The 17,936-nt window shown below is 56.7% G+C and overlaps 1 protein-coding gene across 1 annotated transcript in view; it reads left to right on the forward strand.

Moving 5' to 3' along the window:
* Positions 1-17,936, forward strand: part of GALNT5 (polypeptide N-acetylgalactosaminyltransferase 5) — a 42,459-nt gene that overhangs the window by 14,517 nt on the left and 10,006 nt on the right. The window lies entirely within an intron of this gene.

A 17,936-nucleotide genomic window follows, 5' to 3' on the forward strand; every position in this document is an offset into this window, starting at 1 on the left:
CAGCGCGGACGGGGTGCTTTCTGCAGCCCGTGTGCACACCCTGGGCCGCTCAGCCTGCGGCTCTGCACGGTCCAGCTCCCGTCTGGCCCCTTCCATGACAACGGCTTCATCCACGGGACCTCGGGCTGCCAGGACACACGGAGCCTTTGGGAACTGCTCTCTCCAGCTCACCAGTGGCCATACTGGGAGACCTTCCCAAGGAATACGTAGAATCCTATCCATCCCATGCTTGTCCCAGTCAGGCAGTGTAGCAGTGAGAACTTTTCCTGCTTTTCCCTGTTCTGTCTGTGGATGCAGCATTCCCAGTGCTGTGTGGGCTGTGCACCTGCACCAGTGGCCACACGTGAAGCCAGAGTAGCCGTTTGCACAGGCAGCATCCCGCAAAGGCCGGAGCTGCACAGCACTGCAGGCCATGGAGCACCCCGCATGTGGAGCATCCTGAGCACGGAGCATCCCAAAGCTGGTGCATCCTGAGCAGAGGAGCATCCCAAGAGCAGAGCATCCGTATAGGCTAAGTCTCCGGAATTGTGAGCCTGCCGCGCTGGCATGTCTGGAGCGCGGAGCAGGCGGCGCGCGGGCGCAGCGGAGCAGGCGGCGCGCGGGCGCAGCGGAGTGGCCGTGCACACACCAACATTGCCCTCTCTCGGCCGTGCGGCGCCTCCCCCGCGGGGCGGCAGCGGGAGGGAAGCCGGGAAGAGCCCGAGTCCTCCCAGGACGTGGAGTCTGGAGAAGCAGGTTGGCTCCTTATGGAGACAAATCCCGGGAGCTCTCGGCAACGCTTCTGCTCTGCACATTTCCACCTCCCCTGGTGTCACGGGTCTCTGGGCAGGATGCCCCGTCCTGCAGCCTTAGTCACCACATTACAAGTGTGCAAAGAGGGGAGATTGATATAGAGTGAAAGATTTGCTGAATGTGGTATCCAAGAATAAATGTCTTGCAAGAGAAGTAAGTCCCTGTATTCCCTGTGTCACACCTGCTCCTGTTCTGGTTAGCTGGGCATGTTATTTCTGAGCAACAGAAGCGTTTGTGCAGGGCCACTCTGTGCTTCCTCTGGGCATTGCTACCAGGTTTCAGTGGGAATCGCCACCAGCTCCCGAGGGTTTTCCCAGCGTTGCTCCCGTGTGGCCGGGTGCGGCAGGGCCGGGCTGCCCCTTCCAGCACTGCGGCCGTTGCCGGCAGTTCTCCCACCGTGTGAGAAGCTCTCGCCAGGATCCTTCAGAAAGAGCAGCCCAGAGCAAAGCGCAGGGCAGCAGCTCGGGACGACGAGGGCTCGGGAGCAGCCTTGTGTTTCCCTGCACATGGTTGGCAGCACTGGCATCCCGAGTGGGAGTGTGTGCTCCGGGCACAGCTGTGGGGCACCAGCAGGAAGAGACCTAAAGGTGCGTGTTTGACAGGGGATGTGCTTTGGAAAGCGATGCTCGTGTGCGGCATGAAGAGGACGGCGCTGCCCCATGCGGGCACCGTGTTCCTGGCAGTGCCCCGTGCACCCCGGCACACCCGGGGCGCTGCGCGTCACCAGCACCGCCGGTGCCTGGGGCGCATCCTGGCGGCAGCGCCACCCTCCACACCGAGTTGGCCCCTTTGTGTCCTTGAGCTCACGCAGTGCCAAGCGTCCCAAGGGATGTCCCCGAGGGCTCGGAGCAGCCGGGTGGCACCGCAGAGCCATAGCTGAGGCCAGGATGGGCGAGTGCTTTCCAGGCCCAGCAGCTCCTGCTTCCCTGGTGCCTTTGGCCCCATGGAGCGCAGCGCTGGAGCGGGCAGATCCGCAGCGCGATGCTGGGCCTGGTTCTCCATCGTTCCTTCCTGCCTATGGAGCAGGAGCAGTGCTGGGTGCCCGGTTTGCCTGGGATGGACAGGGAACGGGCTGTGTAATGGGACGACTGAAGGTGACGGCTGTGGCTGCTCCCATTGTCTGGGTGCACTGGGATTGACTCCGGGATGGAGCCACGTGGCCAGACACAGCCTGGAGTGGTAGCAAGTGCTAATGCAATGGGAAAGGGAATGGGGAAGGGGAAAGGAAAGGGAATGAAGAAGGGGAAGGAAAAGAAAGAAAAAGTAAAGGAAAAAGTGAGTGGGGAAAGGAAAAGGAATGGGAAAGAGGAAGGCAAAGAAGGGAAAAGAGAAGGGGAAGGCAAGGCAAGGCAAGGGCTGTACAGACCCTGCACTGCCACCCCGAGCTCGGCGCAGCACTGGGCGGGAGCTGGCCCCGGCCCAGGACATCCCGGAGCCCTGGCACGGCTTCCTGGCGAAGGGCAGGGAAAGCCGGTGCCTCCGCCGGCGCCTAAATGTCACTTGGCAGCGGGCGCCGCGTCTCGTCATGCCAGGACCGCCGCTCCAAGAGAGTCCTATGGAGGAATGTCCTTCCATCCCAAGGAGTGGCTCCGGAGCCGCTCCAGCACCGCCGCACCCCAGCGCCCGCTTTAAAGTGCATTGTGCAATACATAAAAAATAATGATTTTTGAGACAAATTAAGCTGTAACAGCCTCAAATCAGCTTGCCGGCACAGTTAATATGTTGATTAATGTCCTGTTAGGACAGAGACACTCGTTTTTATCTCATTATTCAACTCGGTGTTTTCCCATAGCTATTGAATAAAAATGTAATTATTGCTCTAAATTAGGTTATTATTAACTTTCGCGTGGTGTTTCTTGATAAACACCAGCGCAAACAGAGGGCTGCTAGTGGTGAAGAAACGGGAATAAAAACTGCTTTAATAAATGGATGTTTATTATCATTACTTCCCATATTAGTGTTACAAAAGCAGTCGGATATGCAAACGGAAAGTGGGCAGTGTTTTAAAAAGAGTGGGACAGGATGTCCCCGGATGGGATGGAAGTGGACAGGACGGGGTGGGGCACAATGGAACGGGATGGATGGGACAGGAAGAAATAGGATGAGATGGGATGGGGCAGACCAGGAGAAGAGGGATGGGTTGGGATGGGATGGAATGGAACAGGATAGGTTGGGTTGGGATGAGAGGACAGGATATGATGGGACAAGAGGGAATGGGTTGAAATGGGATGGGAGGGGATGGGATGGGAGAGAATGGGATGGGAAGGGGTGGGGTGGGACAGGATAGGACAGGACAGGTCAGTTCTGCAGTTGGGATGGACTCAGAGGCCGGGATGGCACCGCGGCCGCTCCTGCTGGACACAGGGAATGACGGGTGCTGGGACAGGGGGACACGGGTGCACAGCATCGCAGAGGAGGTGTCAGGGATGCATGGCTTGATTGAGAAAGGTTAATTACATGTGAAATGAGCCTGGGATTCGGGCTGTGTTTGCTCTAGATTTTGTGTAATGTTATATCAACACTGGGATTCGCTGTTATTCTATTAACAAAATAAACTCATTTTGTTTGGTTTCATTTTACCGTTGTTTTAATCCCACTGAACATTTATACTGTTATTTAATTTTACTAAACATGTGTGGATAGTAAAATACCTACAGAATTAAACTACCCAAGGATATTAGAGTGATCCAGTCCTCGCAGAGATTTGATCTGCTAATTAGCCACACCAATTTTATGGATCATTGCAGCGCACTTAAAGCGCATTGTTATATGTTCATAATCTTCCCGTAATGAGACTTTACGGTGGCGTGCCGGGGCCGCATGCACGGGAGGGCTCTGGCGGGATGAGGAGCTCCAGAGGTGCCGGCTGTTCCGGAGAGGTGGATGTGCAGTACAGGGGATCATCCACCCCGGGCGCCTTCTGGAAATGCCTCCCCTTTGGGCAAACGCATCCTTGTCCCGTCTGTGCTTGGTGCAGCGAGATGCAACTTCTGCAGGCACGAAGGTTACCCCGCACTCCTGGCTGCCCCACGATGCTTCATGGTGCTCTGGGATACTCTGTGATGCTCCGTGGTGCTTTGTGGTGCTCCATGGGGCTCCCTGATGCTCCCTAATGTCTCATGGTGCTCTGTGATGCTCCATGGTGCTCCGTGGTGCTTTGTGATGCTCTGCGGGACTCCCTGGTGCTCTCTGATGTCTCATGGTGCTCCGTGATGCTCTGCGGTGTCTGGAGGAGCACAGGGGAGTGCGGCCCAGCTGCTGGGATGGTCCCGTGGGACAGGTGCCGGGTGGCTCCCCGCAGAAGCTGGGATGGTGCCTACAAGGTGGGACTGAGGAGCCGACGCAGGGCTGGAGAGGTGCGGGGCCAGGGCCAGCGCGCGGGCAGCGCACGGCGCCGCGCTCACCGCTGCGCCCCGCGCGGCAGCACCTGGGCCGGCGCGATACCGCGGCGGGCGCCCGGCCGGCACGATAAGGCCGGCGGCTCCCGCGCGGCCCCGGCACCGGCGCCTATTGTGGCCCCGCTGTCAGTGACGGATCCGGCCCGGCCGGCGGCTCCCGCGCGGCCCCGGCACCGGCGCCTATTGTGGCCCCGCTGTCAGTGACGGATCCGGCCCGGCCGGCGGCTCCCGCGCGGCCCCGCGGCGGCGACAGCTCCTGACGAGCGGCGGCGCGGCGGAATATTCATGGCGCAGCTGCGCCGCGGAGATTAATGCATTAGAAATTAAAATGGGGCCGGGCCGCCTGATCTTGGCCAGAGCCGCGTCACCCGGCGCCGCGGGCCGCCCTGCCAAGGCGCCGCGGCGTGCAGCGTCCCGCTATTGTGCGTGGCGAATAATGAAAACTTTCCCCCCTTGCTCGCCCCGAGCCGCCGATGAATAATCCTGGCGCTATTTGCAATGTTAACGGCACCTATCTGGCCCATCCGCTCCTCCACGATAAGGGCGCCAATATGCATTTCAAGAGGCGCGCGGGCCGCGGCGCGCGCGCGCTCCAAAGGACACCTGTCAGTCAGGCGCCGAGGAGCCGGCGCCGGTGCCAGCGCCGCGGCCGCCCTTATCTGCGCGCCCGGCCCTTTCCCCGCAGATTAGAGCGCCGCGGCTCCCGCCACCTGACAGGGATTCGCGCCGGCGCCCGGGCGGGAAGGGCCGCTCTCCGCACGGGCCGCGCTCTCCGCTCTACAGCTGTACGGCCGCGCTATCCGCTATCGCGGTGCCATCTCGGCCGCACGGGCGCCGCGGCGCGGGACGTCTGCAGTGACAGGGAGAGAGCAGGGCCCTGGCACAGGGACCGCGGCGATGGAGCCTGGATCCAGACACAGGGCGGCCGGAGCTTCCCTGAACCTGCCGGCAGCGGCAGGACGGCTGGACAGGCCGGGGGCCCTGGAGCCGGCTGCGCTGCCGTGACCTGCCTGGCTGCCACCAGGGACACCCACCGAGGCAGAAGGCACCCAAAGGGGCATCCTGGCTCCTGCGGCCCCTTCCCAACTGAACGTGGGGCTCCCGGCGCCTCTCCGAGCCGCCTTCCTCAATAGCTCCGTGGCCCTTTCTGCATTCCTGAGGGAAAGCCCCACGCTTTGCTCACATGCAGCTTAAATATTTTCCAGATTATTAGTGTGGGTCCTTAGTGGACAATCTCCCCGCTGTGTGTGTGAGGGGCTCCATGGCCAGGAGGCTCCCCTGCATGAATGTTCACTTTCTTCCCCGCTCTGTGGGCAGCAAATAGCACCCAGTGACTCACACTTTCTGCAGCTCCACTCAAGTTCCTTCCACTCCAGGAATAGCTTTGGCCGGGGTGGAACAGAGCGCAGTGCTGTGGGCCCGTCCCGGACGGGAGCTGCGTGGGAACGGGCTGCCTGGGCACGGCCGCCAGCGGGGTCTACCTGCACACACGATTTCCACGGCAGCTCCTGTGGGAGCGGGGAGGGCAGCGCCTCAAAGCCAAGGGCGGATATTCCCGATGCTCCAGGGGCAGAGGGAGCGGGAGAGCGTCGTGGTGCGTCACGGGCGGGAAGCTCTGTGGGAGCCGCCGGTCCTCAACACTGCTCCTTCCGCGCGCGCAGGGAACGGCTCTGACCCTGGCGCCCGGCTTTTCCCGCACTCTTGTCCGCAGGGGAAGGGCTGCGGGCGCCGGCGTGGCCTGCGGCAGGAGCAGGCTCTGCGCTCCCGGCTCCGCAGCACCCACCCGTGCAGGCTGCACGCCAAGAGCCTGCTTCCACAGTGGCTCCGGCCGCTTGTGGAGGGTGATGCCAGGGCGGACACTTTCCGTGCCGATGACATCCCCGCAGGCACCGCTGGCCCCGGTGGCCATGCCGAAACGCAGCTCCCCGTCAAGCCGAGTCATCCGGCTCTCCTGAGTGGAGTCACGCCGTGCAAGCTTCAATCTCAAAGCATCGCATTTTCAAAACTGCGCTCGGTTATCGCTCCTGCACTGCAGCTGGCCCCTGCCTGCCTCCCCATCTGTACCCTTGCTTGCCGCCCCACCTGCATCCCTGCCGGCATCCCCATGTGTATCCCTGCCTGCATCCCTGCCTGCATCCCTGTCCAGTCCCGCTCCACAGGCCGTGCACAGCCGTTGAGAGCGACACCGGTTGCAGGCTGCGGAGGTGCAGCCTCTCTGGCTGATTTATTCCCCTGGAGGAGGATGGAAAACGATCTTTTCTTTTTCCTGCAGATCTTCAGCTTAAGAGAAAGCTGGATCCAGCCCCCGTCCCACTAAATTACCTGGCCAGGGCTGAACCCTATTTTTCTTTGCAGGGAGAATAAGAGCACTGGGATAATTTGTGGATCTGGGTCCCTCATATTAAATAATTCTTATCACTTAAAACAGTTTTTGTGGGAAATATTTTATAGTTAGAGAAATAGTTTTTGACATTTTGGGGGGGAAAAGAACAATGGACCGTTTACAGGTCTACACAGTAGATTAATGAATCTAATTGAGTCTGTGGGGAAATGCTTCAGTTTAACTACTGGAACTAATTTATACATTCACTACATCGTAATAAGTCAATTTAAGTTTCTGGAAATAAAACTGGATATCCTGGGTATAGATTTGAACTATAAATTTCTGCAAGAAAGGAGTCTGTGTGTTCATTATACATTGTAAAATTACCATATGGACCTGTCAACACTTCTTAGCACAGCTTTGTAATAATGTCATTTAGTTTAACATTGTAATGTGCCAGCTGAATTAATGCGGGCGCCTCCCCGCGCGCCGCGCCTCGGGAAGCGCCGCGGCGGCCTGGGCCTCGCGGTGCTGCGGAGCCCAGCGCGGGATGGGGACGCGGCTCTCCCTCGGCACGGGATGCGCCCGTGCTCTCCATTGCCAAGGGCTGCTTCCCAGCCGCGTGGCCTGTGCCCCAGCAGCCGGCAGAGCGGGGCCGCGCGGGCCGGGGCTGCCGCCAGCACGCGAGGAGGTGTCCCCCGATCCGCCCCGCGCGCGCGCGGAGCCCCGGAGCCGCCAGCCGCGAGCGCACGGGCTGCTCCTGGCTGGCCGCTTTCCTCGCGCTTCAAACCTAGCCCAGCTCTTCTCTTTGGAACAAGTGTGCCAAAACACCCTTTTTTGCAATTAAATATTGTCACTAAGGTTTCACATCACTAATTAGATATTAAAACCCAGTAGTTATTTACATTTCTGCACTCCGATTTCCACTTACAGCCATAATGGTTAATGTCACTACTTATGCAAACCTGATGGCATCTGCCTATAAAAGGATGATTATAAAAGACCTATAAAACCATTACCTATAAATTCATCTCACTAATAAGCAACATGTTCATGATTGAAAGTCAAAGGCACTTTTAAAAGTAGTTAGATGTTTTATTCCCTTTTAAAAAATGTGGCTATGGAACAAGCGCTTAAGGATAGCACGTATGCCCCAAGTAAGCGCCTCACTCTCAGTAATTCTGGGAAGAGTGATAAATAGTAGATCCTCAATTAGATCTTCGCCTTATTCCCCAAGTGCCCTGTATTTGGTGATATACAGTGCATGCAGTGTCAGTTGTTTCCCACTGCAAGGCAAGTGCCCTTCACGCGCCGTTATTAATTGCACGAGCTGTAACTGTGCGGGCCGCGTTGCACGAAGCGGGTGCTGAGCCGGCACCGCGGCTGCCCAGCAGCAGCTCCCGCGGCCTGTGCAGCAAACCTGGGAGCACCCCTGGTGTCGGCAATGGAGCTGTGTGGCTGCGCGAGGCTGCTGCAGCGCATGCAGCACCACAGCGGCTCCGTTCCCACCAAAGGCTGCCGAGACCCAAGGCGTGAGCAGAGCCACAAACCCCAATGAAACCCTGTTCTTTGGGAAACTTCCCTTCCTTGGCGTGCCATGTTTTAAGATGATATCCTATGGTGGGTTTTTTCCACTTATAAATAATAATAATAAACCTATAACTGTACACACATCTTTTCCTGTGCTTCACGCCTTGGCATGTCCCACGTGGAGCTGACCCGGGCTAAGAGAGGCCGCTATTCAGCAGGGCCGTACAAAAGGCATCTGTTGTTCTCTGTTGCTTGCAAAGCGCAGTGTTTGGTGAGGCCCCGCGCGGGGCGGCAGCGCGGCCGCTCGCTGCGCAGCGCAGCCTGCTTCCCCCCTCTCCCGGCTGCGCCTTCAGCCTGCCCTGCATCCGCCCGTGGACCCATCCCCGACCGCGTCCCCGTCCCGGGGGGCTCGCGTGGGGCGCAGCGGGGCCGAGCAGCTCTGCTCGCCGCAGCCGCTTCCTTGCTTGCCTGCTTGCAGCACACGTGCTTGCTTGCTGAGGATGCTGTCCCTCACCCCACGCAATTGCTTTGGTCACACAAGGGGTTCTGGCTTTCTCTCCCATCTGAAAGGCACTTTTTGCTGGGGGAATTCTGCAGCCAGGTGCATTGCAAAAGCGTTTAGTCCTGATGGTTCCTGCTGGATTCCTGCAAAACGGGGTGACTCCCTCCGGGGCCTGCTACACGAGCCAGACAAATAGGAAGTCTCAACTACAGCTGTAGCAGGGGAGGTGTATTTGATTCCCTCTCCCCACATTTCTTTTTTCTGTTGAAAACTATGCACATTGGGGTTAGAACTATAGCAAAAAGAAACCAAGTATTATATGGAGGGAAGCGCGTTTCCTTACACACATCACAAAAGTGCTTCATTAGATATAAGAGCAGAGTTGTCATTCAGCTTTACCGGGATGCACAGCAGCAGTACCCCACGTTGCTGCTCTAAAGCAAACCAGAGGGGCACGTGAATGAAAGCCCAAAGGCTCCCCGCCGGACGGCAGCGGCTTCGGGCGCTGAGCAGACCCCAGCTCCCTGCGCAGGGCTCCGCGGGGGCGCCGCGCTCCGGCCCGGCCCGGGAAGCTGGGAGCAGCGGCCGCGCGCGCTCGCTCCGCGCCCTGCATCCCGCGGGACGCTCCAGCCCTGCCAGGACGAGGCCGCGCTCGGAGGCACCCGGCCTGCCCCGTCCCTCCCTGCTCCGGTCCCGCCGCGCGCCGTATAACTCAATGTCACGGCGGCTTATGTAATATTTAGGCGGGCCTTGCACTAAATTAATCTTAACATGAAAAATCTTTTGATTACATAGTATGTTTTTGTCATTGATTGATTCATTCATTTATTCATCTCGCAACGCCACGTCCCACTTCTATTTATATTCAGCAGCGAGAAGGCTCTTGCTCGCGCCAGCGGAGCTGAATGGAGCGTGGTGCTGCCGGGGGTTTCTGGACCCCCCTTTTGGGGCTCCCTTTGCACGGGCTTCCCCACGCACTGGCCCGCACGATTCCTGGCCGTGCTCCGGGACCGCAGCGTGCGACTCCGCTCGGGAGCGCGGGGATGCCGCGCACACGCGCCTGGTGCTCGTCATCAATATTTTATAGAGGCAGGTGTACCTAATCTTCATTTTTATGCAAATCCCCACATAGCCTTACAGGTGCATTCTCCGATCTCTGTTCATCATCAAGAAATCCAATAACTTGGCTGTGTACTTACATCTGGTTAGGGGTTGACCCAATGTGCACTTAAGCATGGATTTCAAATACGGGCAACAGGGAAATAGCGTATTTCCCCCCGGCCTTTCTAAAATTAAATGCAACCCCCCAGTGTTGGCGCAGCGCTAGTGTTGCGAGAGCCGGTGCTGGGAGCGGGGAGGCTCCCGAATGCGCGGAGCGCCCGCCTGTGTTTGGGGCGCAGTCACTGCTGCAGGGTGCGCGCGGCTCCCTCCCCAGGACGTGCCGGCCCCGGCCTCGCTGGCGCTGGGTGCAGCCGCACCGGGAACGCGCGGCCCCTGCAGTCCTCACGCAACAGGGGCATTTCCCAGCCCAGGATCCCGCCCCGGAGCTGCCAGGGTCCCCGCAGGGTCCCCCGCGCGGCTCCCGCACCGGAGCGTCCCCGGTCCGGGGGCGGCCGGCAGCGCTGGAAAGGGCAAGGGCCCCTGGCGGGAGGCGGCACCGCGGCCCCGGCGCCCGCGCCAGCCCCGGCCCCGCCGCGGCGCCGCCACAATAATATTTTCTCAAATGAAGTAGCAGAAAACAGCTTTACATTTTTGTTATCCCTCCGAGCGCCAAATAAAACCCGCCTGCGCTGCCACTACCTGATTCAATCAAGCGCACTACATTGGATACCCGGGGGCTACAAGTGCCGGGGAAAGCTGACTTGTATTTTAATTAATAACGTGCTACGCGGTCTCCACAGCCGGGCCCGGGGCCATCTGCTCTGCTTTGTTCATTATTTGCTGTAAACAATTCTCAAGCAGTGTCGACAACCCTATTTTTTAATTTCTGCTAATTCATAACATTAAGAGAATGCACACTTTTCTCGTGCAATAAAACATGCAATTAAACCTGCTCTTTTAGATCAGGAAAGGCTTCCGCTCAGCTCTCTGCCGGGCCCTGCAAGCCGCGGCGCTCAGCGAGGTTCCTGGTGAGGATGCACCGTGCGCGGGGGCCGAGGGGCCCGTCCTGGGACGCGGCAGCAGCTTTCCCATGGAAGGCATGGAGTCGGATTCAGAGGCCCTTCCCAAACCTTCTGGCAGGCGGTTCTGCCCAGGGCAGAGGAAGCCTCTTCCGCAGGGCCGGACCCAGCAGGAGGTTCCTGGGGGAGATGAGCACAGCATCCCCCTGGCACTGGAGCGCCGGGCTCCTCGGGGACACCGGCCCGGTGCCGGGCCCGGCAGAACGGCCACTCGGGTGGCCACAAAGATGCACCAACCCCACCCAGCTGGAGGTCAAGCTGCTCCTCCATGCAGCAGGAGCTGGTGTCTTTGTGTGTCTTTTTTTACTTCTTGTAACTTCAAGACGTGTTTCACAAAGTCCAAATATCCCTATCAATACCTCTGCTGTCTGTTTTGCTGCTCGCTGTACTAAGGACTCTAAGAATTGCTCTAAATGACTGCTCAGACTCTCACATGGCACGCATGGCCATCGTCGCTGGTTGGAGGAGCTACAGCAGGATGAGCTGCTGATGGAAGCTCCTGCATCGCGAACACACAGAATTGCAGCACTGCAATATGCGCAGCCCCTGCGCGGAACTGTCTTAATTATATGACTCTTAACAATTAGGTGCTTACTGATTATGTGTTGAAAGAAAGCTCTACACTGTCAGGTCCTATCACTGCTGATTTATTGAATTACTATTGGCTGCATTCTCAATCTCTGGCTGCCCCTACTCGATCAGAAGTCCTCATTTACCTGAATAAAGATGAAGTATTGTGCCCTATAGTATTTCAGGCAACGGTGTGCAATCGCCAAACCTTTTCAAATGCTATTTATAATCCTGAAGCATACTGTTTTATGCTTGTTGAGTTTTACAAACAACTATCCTCCCTGCAAGGATAAAAATAAAGTCAACCACTGGCTTCAGCATTTAAGTCAGGTCATCACAGAGTGCAATAGGCAGGATTTTGAAAGGTCTGGTCTTGGAATTTATTGAAGACCAGGGGAAGAAGATGCTGGTTCTGTGTGCACTGTGGTACAGTATGTATAAAATAAGGTCATACCTACATTATCTTTGTGCTATACCTGGTGCCTAAAAGGAAATGAAGCTGAGCAGCAGTTTCTGTATGTTCTCTGCTAATATCACAAACTTAATTCAGGTATGAGAGACCCTTTGCACGGAGCACATCATTGACTAAAGGTACAGGACGACAGCAAAGGGATCAAGGGCAATGATCGCCATCACTAGCGTTATTTATTCCATCTTTTCTGTTTCCCTGTTCAGCATTTCGCTTGGAATTTCACTGGGGAAAAAGAAGGGAAATGCGTTCTGCTTCCCCATCTGAATATCCTTAAGTCACATATGTTACAATAGATTTGCATTTTTAAATAAATACCGCCTGTGCAAACAAACGAGGAATGGTTATTTATGTCGGTGGAGCAGCGCTGCCCTGCAGGGCTGTGCAAAGGTCAAGCGCTGCCTCCAAGTGCCCGCCACGACCTGCGAGCGGCATCGATCCGACCCCACGGCTGCGAGTCTTGAGGACTGAAGCGCGCGACGCTGGAGGCTCCCGCAGGCCTTTCCCTGGCATTTGCAACAAGCATTTTAAGCAATCCAAACGGCGTGCCCAAAACAGTGGCGGGGCCACGGGTCCTGTTTGGGAGCAGGAGTCTCGCTGCTCCGGCGCTCGCTTTGATGAGCACGTCAGCTAACGAAGCAGCCTGATGCATCTGGAGCGAGGCACTCGCTGCATTTATTATTGGCATTTGCTCCATATTGCAAGGGAAAGTTATCATCTGCGTCATCTGGAACCTAATTACCGCGTGCCACCAGCCAAGTCTGATTTTAAGCCTCTTTAGGAGGCAGTTCATAAAACACAACCACAAGAGGGAGGGGGAAATCCGCCTTAGTGCTGCTGGGAGTCACTTTCCCGGCTCGCCGTAGCCGCCTCCCGTTAGGACAGGGTCAGGACCGCTCCGCAGTTGCGTCCCACGGAGAACATTTATTCAATCAAACGGGAAAATAAGCGCCACTCCTCCACTCTGTCAAGTGTAAACTGTTATTGATCCCCTAAATGAAATTTGTCCGTGCTGATCGATCAGACACATTATCCTTTCTGCGCAGGCTGTTCGGGGCGGCCGCAGCCCCGACGCCAGCGCTCGGGTCGTGGCGGTGCCGGTGCCGTCACCCTCCCCTGCCCAGGGCACCCGAGACGCGGGCAGCGCGGTGGGAGCCACACGGAGCCCCGGGAAACCTCCGCTCGGGGCAGGCTGGGGAGCCCAGCTGCCGCCCCGGAACCGCCCCGCGGGACACGAGGCCGCCCGGGGCCTCGGGATCCCCAGGGAGCAGCGGTGACGCCGAGTCCTTGGTGCCCCGCAGGGCGGCACAGAGCTCCTGCAATGTCCCTCTTTGGTGCTAGGAGAACTCCTGGGGTTAAGGCTGCCAGCACCTTCCCCAAGGCCCTCTGATCATGGGGGAAACGTGTCCGAACTTCCCCTTGCAGAACTTTTCCCACGGAGCGATAGGATGCGGCGCAGCTCCCGCTCCTGGGTGCCCTTCCCTCCGCCCCGGCGCCCCAGAGCGCCGAGAAGGAAGGACGAGTGCCAGGACAGCGGCTCTGCCGGGCGCCCGGCGCCTCCGGCCCCGCTGCCACCAGCCTGGCTCTTCAGCCACCCGCAGCTTCCTAAAAAAGCAAAAAGCCGCGTCGGACAGCGTCTACACGCGATATTTGCTGGTAGATAATTCAATTATTGTTGAAAATTATTTTAAACACTAAGATGCACAAAGTTCAGTTTTGCTCCATTTCTGCTACTATCACCCCAGCTATTGATAAGATGTCTAAATTTATTGCAGAATAATTCTGCAGGAAAAGAGATAAAAGGTTCCTGAATAAAATATGAGGCGAGAGCTGTAAATTGTAGCAATGCATATCATTTCATTCAAATGTAGGAAGCAATTACCATCTGCTATACTCATCAGTTCCCTCCTTTATGACTTAATTATATGTTTAATGCTATCAGATCAAGGAAAGGGCACAATAGATGAATGAGTGAAAGAAATAGAAAAGATTCGGCAACAAGACAAAAGGCAGATGAAAAGTAACCCGAGAAGAGAATTGACTTCATTTGTTGGGAGAGGAGTTAATTTAAATAGTATATTCTGCGTGGTGCCAAGATAATATAAATCATGTGTTTGTGAATTTGCTTCATACAATTTTAACAAAAGCGTTAGAGTTTCGGCAAACCCGGCTCTGCAGGCTCTGATTTATTTAGGGGCAGGTGCCATTTGCCAGGAGCGCGGCGGCCGTGGCCACGTGCGGCACCGCGACGGCGCCCGGCCCACGAGCAGCAGGTGCCGGCGGAGAGGAGCCGGGCACAGGGACGGTGCTCCGGACACGGGTCCATCCCATGGGAACAGGGCTCCAGCACACTGGGAAGAGGGCTCCCTCCCCCGGGGAGCAGGGCTCTGGCTTCCAGCCGCTGACGGCAGCGAGCCCGCGCTGCGCACCGGCTCTGGTTTCACTCGTGTCCATAGGGCTCGTTCCCCTCTCTCACGTTGCCACGTGGGGAGCCGTGGGGCACGGGCAGCGGGCGCGCGGTCCGGCACAGACCCCCTCCCCACCCGCACCACAGGCCTCTCCTTCATAGCTCCAGTCCCGCGTGGCTCTGGCGCCTTTGCTGGAGCAGAGCGGAGCTCTGGCTTCCCCAGGAGGGCTGGAACAGAAGCGCCAGCGCAGGGTGATGCCAGGAGCCCCGGCTGTGCCCAACGTGCAGCCCTGCAGCCGCTGGAGCCGCGCGGCCGGCAACGAGGCAGCGGTGACAGCAGCGGCAGGCAGAGAAATACTCCTGAACCTTTTGTTTATTCTTAACTCCACTACATCAGCTACAATATCGGTGCTGCTAACATGCTGCTATCACTACATTTGAAGGAGAACATACTCAAAGGCAGTAGGCGCCTAAATCTCCTTGCCTTAATTAAAGAAAAATATTTAAAAGTCACTTAAATACATATTGTGCATCCTGGTCCTGCTCCAGCTGGGTACCGTGCCCTCACCAGGACTGAATATTGGTTTCATTCAAGTCCCTTGGCACGAAACGCCCCCCTGGAGCAACTGGCTTGGCAGCTACTTCTCTTGTATGAAAATCCTGAAAGTAATTTAAAAGTTCATTTATTTTGAAGTGATGTTATTATTATTTTTCTGGAATTTTCCAGTGAAATTGGACACTTGGGATACTAATGTGACTGCCCTCAAATCTCCAAACTCTCTGCAAGAAGCAACTTGCCCTTCCTGGATGCAGGCGCGCGCCCCACGTCCCTGGGGAGGCGAAGGCCCCGATGGGTCCCCACGATCTAGGCCATGGAAGCGAAGTGCAGATGGGATGGGATGGGATGGGATGGGATGGCAGGATCCAGCTGCATTCCCGAGAAGAGGGAGCCCCACGTGGCCCTCGATATCCCACCAGGGCCCATGTTGCACCATCGTTCATGCTGGTCACGTTGTCCAACATCAACATTGCCTCAGCACCAGCATCGCCCATGGGACTCACAACAGGGACAGCCAGACAAGCGCCTGCTCCACGGGGAAGTCCCCGTAGCAGAGGGTCACCACGGCCACCAGCAGCGCCCCGGGACGGTCCTGTGGATGTGCCAGTGGCCATTCCCGACGGGGAGCCCCAGCTCCCGCCGGAGGAGACTCAAGGGGACGAGTCCTCCCATCCTGCAGTGCCATGGGCTGCACTGAAGCGCAGGGGAGGCTGGGGAGAAGGGGACGGGGACCACGGCTGCCGCCCCCTCCCCACCATGCCGCCTTCCAACCCCCACGCTGCGCCGGCAACCCGGCAAACTCAGTTTAACTATTTAAACGTAATAATCTAATTAGGTAAAAGGGTTCAGCAGCGCTTGCATTTCACTAATTTCAACCATCTGCTTCAACATTTGCTCCTATGCACACCAGATTTCAGAGTGTCTTTGCTCTAATAGTAATTAATGAAACTGTTAATAAGTTACATATATCATATTATGTTGCAATAATCTATCAAAGGATAATGTTATGAGACAAATTATATATAACAATTACAGAAAACGGCTTGCATTACTAAATGCTGCACATTGCTAACTAGTTTCTTTACTCTTCTCCTCTTAATGAATCGCTAATTAATTTAATGCACACTTTATGCATAATTTGAATTTTAAAAACATTGCTGGGTCAGGTTTTACCACTCTCCTCTACATGCTGTCTGCTTCTACAAGACATGTATTAGCAAAACATGACCCCTATGCAAATGACAGAGCCCTGCTGGTATTTTCAGTCCCAATCCCCACGGAGGTATCTCCACACACTCCCTGCCGTGCACACACACATTGCACTGCATCGCATCACCCTGCATTGCATCACATTGCATTGCACTGCAATGCACCACACGGCATCGCATAGCTTTGCACGGCATCATATTGCACTGCATTGCATGGCATTGCATGGCACTGCATGGCATGGCACTGCATGGCATGGCACTGCATCGCCGCAGCCCCTGCAGCCCCGCAAGGCAGCCCATCCCCTGCACAGCACTGACACTTGGCAGCCAAACTGCTGCAAACTCAGTCGTTTTTTACATGTTGATGCAAACAAGGGGCTGTTCTGTTCTCTGTGGTAAAACCTGCCCCTTTTGGGGGAAGCTGGTTTCACTCACGGCCCGTGCTCACAGCCATCCACAAACAGACTGTGGCACCAGCATAAATCAAAACTCCCAGAGAAAACAGCTTGTCTTAAAATCAGGGAACCTTTAAAAAAAAGCGAACTGCAAAGCTCAGTTTCTCTGGAGTTTCTCCCGAGGGACCCAGGCTGCACCTCCCACTGCCTCCTTGGACAAGGGCTGCTCGTGTGAAGGCAACACAGGAGCCCAGCCGGGCTTAAGCAGTGCTGGCTCCCTCCTGGGGTACTCTGAGTAAAAAGTAGCCAGTTTTCAGCTCTGGGTTAGTTAGCCCGATGCTCTAGATTTTGTTAAGGTTTGAGGATTAGCCAGCAGGTCAAGGGAGGGGATCCTGCCCCTCTGCTCAGCTCTGGGGAGGCCAAACCTGGAGCACTGTGTGCAGTTCTGGGTTCCCCAGTGTGAGGGACCTGGAGCTTCTAGAGAGGGTCCAGTGGAGAGCTGCAAAGATGATTAAGGGAATGGAACATCTCTCGTATGAGCAGAGACCGAGTTGGGCCTGTTCAGCTTGGAGAAGAGAAGGCTGAGAGGGGATATGATTAACATGTACACGTTCATGAAGGGAAAATGTAAGGAAGAAGGGGCCAAGCTCTTCTCATTGGTGGCCAGTGACAGGACAAGGGGTAATGGCCATAAACACAGGAAACACAGGAAGTTTCATCTCCATGTGAGGAGGAACTTCTTGACTGTGAGGGTGACAGAGCAGTGGAACAGGCTGCCCAGGGAGGTTGTGGAGTCTCCTACTCTGGAGGTCTTCAAAACCCACCTGGATGCCACCCTGTGCCACATGCTGTAGGTGTGCCTGCTGGAGCGGTAAGGTTGGACTAGACGATCTCTAGAGGTCCCTGCCAACCTTAACCACTCAGTGATTCTGTGATTCTGTGAATGGTGGAGCCTGAGTTATGGCAGCTCCTCCCTGCAGTAGCAGCCACTCGGTGCCCAGGACTAGAGGAAACGGCCACAAGCTGAGGCACCAAAAGTTCCACAGGAACTTAACAAAACACTTCTTGACAGTGAGGGTGACAGAGCCCTGAAACAGGCTGCCCAGAGGGGTTGTGGAGTCTCCTTCTGTGGAGATCTTTAAAACCCACTTGGATGCAGCCCTGTGCCACGTGCTCTTGGTGACCCTGCGTGAGCAGGGGGGTTGGACTCGATGACCTCTGAGGTCCCTTCCAACCTTGGGCATTCTATGATTCTATGATTCTACAGGGCTGGGGGTGCCCACGCGGTGAGTCCTGCTGCCCTTCCAGCTGCAGAGGGGCCAGGGTGCTCACAGTGCAAACGCAGCTTTGCAAGCGCTCCCTTTCAAGACACCGTTGCTGCCCGCTCCCTTTCCTCTCCGCGCGCTCGTGCCCTGCTGCGGTGGCAGCGATCTCTTTTCCAGGCTCCGCAGCCGCTTTTCCATCGGCACGGCTGGAACCGCGGGCAGCGGCACGGGGCGAGCCCGGGACGAGCTCGCTGCGGCAGCGGCGGCAGCCCCAGTTTTCCCGCAAGCCCGGGCCGCCCGTGCAGCGCTGCGCCCCGTTCCGCTCCGCTCCGCTCCGC

This window comes from Nothoprocta perdicaria, unplaced genomic scaffold (assembly GCF_003342845.1).
Source record: "Nothoprocta perdicaria isolate Ctin4 unplaced genomic scaffold, notPer1 scaffold_203, whole genome shotgun sequence".
Taxonomy (NCBI): Eukaryota; Metazoa; Chordata; class Aves; order Tinamiformes; family Tinamidae; genus Nothoprocta; species Nothoprocta perdicaria.